Here is a 4,832-nt window from a genome sequence, read left to right on the forward strand (position 1 = left end):
TCAAAACAATAAGTTTTCAGTAACTAGTATCGGAGTGACCCAAAACTATACCTTAGGTCTCGCTAATGTCAACAAGACTTTAGAACTAGAAATCAGTAAAAGCTGTAGGCATTAAGATGTTTTGCTGATAGTTTCACATTGCAATTAAAATAGGAGTCTTCGGATTATCAATGAATTTTGGATTATATCAGATGCATTCTACACCCTAACTGTTGAAATTCTCAGTCTTCATTTTAGTCATATCAAACTTTGCCAAGCCAAGGCTTGGTTGTGTACGCCAAACATTATGATCGCCAAATTCTGGCGTCAAGAAGACAGTGCATAACGAGTTCCATGTGGAGCCGGAGCCCGGTCCGGAAAAAAGCACGCAAGTATAGTAGCACATGCGGAAAATTACTTTCTTGAGTTAATTATTCAGTTTGGGCGCACTGAAACAAGTTGAGCCATGGAAACAAATTTTCCACCATTTCTCGATTAAACTGGAGTGACATAGGCATTACTGGTCAGTCGTCTCTCTTGTTAACAAGGATGCCTTTTATTAAAATATCCGTCACCAGTTTTATGGACGGTTGAATGATATAGAGATTATGACTTCGTTATATCGCAAAGGGCATGTACTGAGAGCAAAGGCCCTTTACTAAAGTCATCTGCCAGTGTTTAATACAAGACATTCCTTCTTACTGGATAGAGTCCAATTCTGTTCTGAAAATATTGATTGGTTAGAAATTAAAAACTTAACTTGAGTACAGAAATGATTTTCCAGCAACGCAGCAACTGAAAGTACGCTGTTAACTTTTCCTTTGTGAATGTAACACGTGTTTTTGCCAAGGTATAGGCCGTCATGTGAAGGTCGACACCTGAATGTTTTTTTCTTTACGTTTGGACGTACATACCGTAACGTTTCACTCAACGATACAAACTACCTTCCTCTAGCTCGACCAACCACCACATTCACAGCAACGCCTCTGTTAACTTTCCCCGTTCGTACGTGTTAAAAGTTTCAACGGGGTCGGTGATCGTCTCCTGAAGAAGCTGTGAGAATATTCCTAATATAAGACACTGGATAAACTTGGTGAAAGATTTATCGTACACTGATGAGAGAAGACACGATAATAGACTCATCCTATTCTTACAGAAGGAAAATCGCTTTAAATCAAGGCAACCAGTCAAAAGTGATAAAAAACAGCACCTGGTACTGTTAGAGACTAATCAGCTTGTCGTTGGCAAGCACTTCTATTCCTTATCTCCAGAAAAAATGAAAACAGCAATAGTTTTTAGTAGTGCATCTTTCTACAGTTTCACCTGCGAACGACTTGTCGAGACTTGACTGACTGACTGACTGACTGACTGAGCGAATCTCGAACTGACCACTGAACCCGCACACGTATATATCGGGTACAATACAAGTGATATAAAGTTCCTTGAAAACTACCGTGGGCGTTTGAATAATGAGTTAGCACATTTCCTTACCATTTGTACGTCTTTTTCCTTTTGTCTTTTTCCCGAAATAGTCCAAACACATTTCAGGAAATCGGAGGCATGATGCGCCACAGAAGTGTCTAGCACTATACGTTGACGCGTGCCCCGGCGGAAAGATCTGTCTTCTTCGAGTTCCTTAATTTGATATTCTATAAAATCAAATCATTTGCAATTATTTTGAAGATCTTTTCACTAAGCACTCAGTTTTGATTCGGGCTGGCTCAGTTCTTTTCCTTTAGTCAATATTTGAGGACTGCATGCCGCAGGTACTGAGACCATCGTCACTAGCCGGTTAAAAAGCAACTCTTTAGACAGATAAGCCGGCACGTGGCTCTCCGCACGGGTATAGGGAATATATGTGGTATGCGCCTCCCATCTGCTCCCCGAATAGACACCTCTGCTCGCATGCTAACGACAGATCTTTCTAATTGCCATAACTCTGAAAATGAACATCAATTCGCATGTCTTAATTTGTGAGCAACGTTACCAGTTAAAATTTCGTTTTTCACTATTAGCTATCATCAGCAAAACGAATGTTACATGTCGATTTACAAGGGGTCTGGTATTCATGAATTAGCACTCTTATAGATACATTCCTGGTAGAACTCAGTGTGCGTGCGTTACAAATGCGCATGTCATGGAGAGCAAACAACGGAGCACAAACCTTTTTACACCTGTGATTCCCACCTCCATGTTTAACAATGTCGGATAGTAAACTCCTGGGTCCATCATGAAAGAACAGCCTATGTGTTAGAAAGCAAGCAACGTTATTCTTCTGATAACAGAGTATTCTCAAAAATTCTAAGGTATTTACATGTACTCAGTAACTGATTTAGCGGAGATTGTTAAAACAGCCTGAAAGGATTACAGCACGGCCCACTTTCTCAGCTCCCGCCTCCCTGCCCCCAAACACGCGCCCAGTGTCTCAAAGACTGCAGCGTACTTTTTTTTTGCTGATTTCCTACAGAGAAGGAGGTCTCAGGCTCACATGCAGTGATTACAAGCTTCGAAATGGAAATAAAAAGGTTCTTTTTACTGAATCAAGGTGACCTTACTCGGTCAAAAAGAAAAACATGATGACAGGCAAAAATGAATTTCTTTGTTTCTTTGTTCTTCTCCGTTTCATTACTCTGCCTCTTACAAACGGCTATACAGCCCTTATAAAGTTATTTAACTCACACAACAGACAAAAATCGCAAAAAGAAACATGTCTCAACAAAATGTGGACACTAAATGGTGTTGCCAACAATTTTCCTCCCTTATATCACAAGAACCCAGCAAGATTCTTTGCGTCATGACGCATAGGAAGGAACTTGTGGTAACCTTGGCCTTTAGAAATAATTCGCTAAAAGAAAGGTGGTCAGGAATCATAAGACACCTAAAGAACCCAGCGGGTTTGTTAACCACATTCTTTTGCCCTCAATACAGTCGTCTCATCTCCGTTTATCGAAAGACTGACCAAGATTTTCTGGAACTGAAACTGAAAAAACCCGCTTGTTTCCTCGTTGTGTAACAAATGGCAAAGGCTATGCGCTTTTAAAAATCATTGATAACGTCAACATAAACGCATTTTTAGAAACTCACCACCTAGTTTTCCGTAAGTGGACGAGCATGCTAGTTTCATCAAAGTCGATGGGTAATGTCTACATATGACGACACCCATGAAAAAGACTAGTGAAACATTAACATCAGTTAAATTTGTTTAAAATTTTTTTGCAAAATTCTATATATCGTGATAATAAAACAGTTTGTATCAGTAGCTCTCACAAAACCTACAGCAGTCTTTAAATACAGTTCCGTAAAGAAATTTTGAATTTCTCTGAGCCAGATTTCTGACGTGTACAATAAAAAAATCTTGACATTTCATGGAACCAAAAACACATTTTTTTTTTCTGTCACTCATTTGAAATTTCTTTGTTTGTGTCTTTCACTAGTTGTGGTTTTGTTCAATAATTCACGTGAGAGCTCAAAGCAAAAGATTGCGCTTGATCGTGCTTATTCCAATATAAACCTTGCTCTTTAGAAGTTTGCCGAGCTCGCCGGGCTTCATTTCACGCGTTTCCTTTCCGACTACTATGGCTCAATGCACATGTGGTGATAGAAGTACTTCATTGTTTAAAATTACTAGGCTTAGAAACATACTGTATCAGAGCCAAATATTGGGGTTGCCTAATTTGACAGCGGGTTTTATAACCCAATTTCCTCCCAGATTCAATCATAATGGCCGAAAAGTCATGGGAGCGAAATAAAATCATGATTTATATTATACCACATGGCTTTCATGATATAGATAAAAAAGATATTACAAACAGTTGTTCCAGGCTGCAAAAAGCCCTCTTTTTAAGTCCTTCGATTACTCGATAGATTAACAACCCGGAGCGCTGCCAACAGAGGACTGTGCTCGTATCCATGTCGTTAGTTTTAACAGATTGAATGGAATTTCTGGAAGGGGACAACAAACGCAATTCAGGATACGTAAATTGTGAAACTAAAGTGGCTTTGTGTACAGATGGAATTTGGCATGAACACGGACACACAAGGATCGAGAATCCCACCAGGAGCCCGTGATCGCGCCAAATTTCATCTCAAAATAAAAAAATATCCCGCAGCCATCACTAATGAGCACAATGTGAGGTCGTTTAAAATGATGTAAGAACAATAGGTATCTATGGTGTGGCCATTCACAATTTAACAATTTTTATTTCAAGCTCACTCTCGATCGCTCTGAGGACGTCTTCATTCGAAAACGTCTCAAGCACTGTTTTTTGGGTTGGTTCTGCATGACGGCAAATTGCCTTGTGTGCAATCACTGACGAAAATGTTAGCTAACCGCGATTTGAAATTCGAAAAAAGTACGCTATTTAATTTGCATTAAGTAACTCGAAATTACCAACGGAAAGTAGTAAGTTGGAAGTACTTTTGATAACCCTGTCTGCAAAAAGTTACCTGATATCCAGAAGTTGCATGATATGGGTAAACAAAATGATTTATTATTCCTCCGTTCTGTTCGATCGTCTTTTTTATTGTTGTTGTCAACCCCACGTATCGTACAGTTGTTTTCCATTGTTAAAAAGTTTCCTTTTGTTTGATATAATCGCTAGTCTCCAGCTGTGTAACTTGTAACGCCTGCTAACTAATCGTGTACAACAGCTCTCTCGTATAAACTAAGTCATTAGAAGAATAACAGCAAGCGAAAGAAGTCAAGAATCCCGAATGCAAATTTAATTATGCAATTGTACTGTCGTGTTGTTCCCCAGAAGGCTAATTAATAATTTAAGGTAGCGCAGGATTGATTAGTTATTGCGCGAGCATAAATTTATAGCGGCTTGATACACCTAATAGGTTTTTTTTAC

Source organism: Orbicella franksi, chromosome 1 (assembly GCF_964199315.1).
Source record: "Orbicella franksi chromosome 1, jaOrbFran1.1, whole genome shotgun sequence".
NCBI classification, from domain to species: domain Eukaryota; kingdom Metazoa; phylum Cnidaria; class Anthozoa; order Scleractinia; family Merulinidae; genus Orbicella; species Orbicella franksi.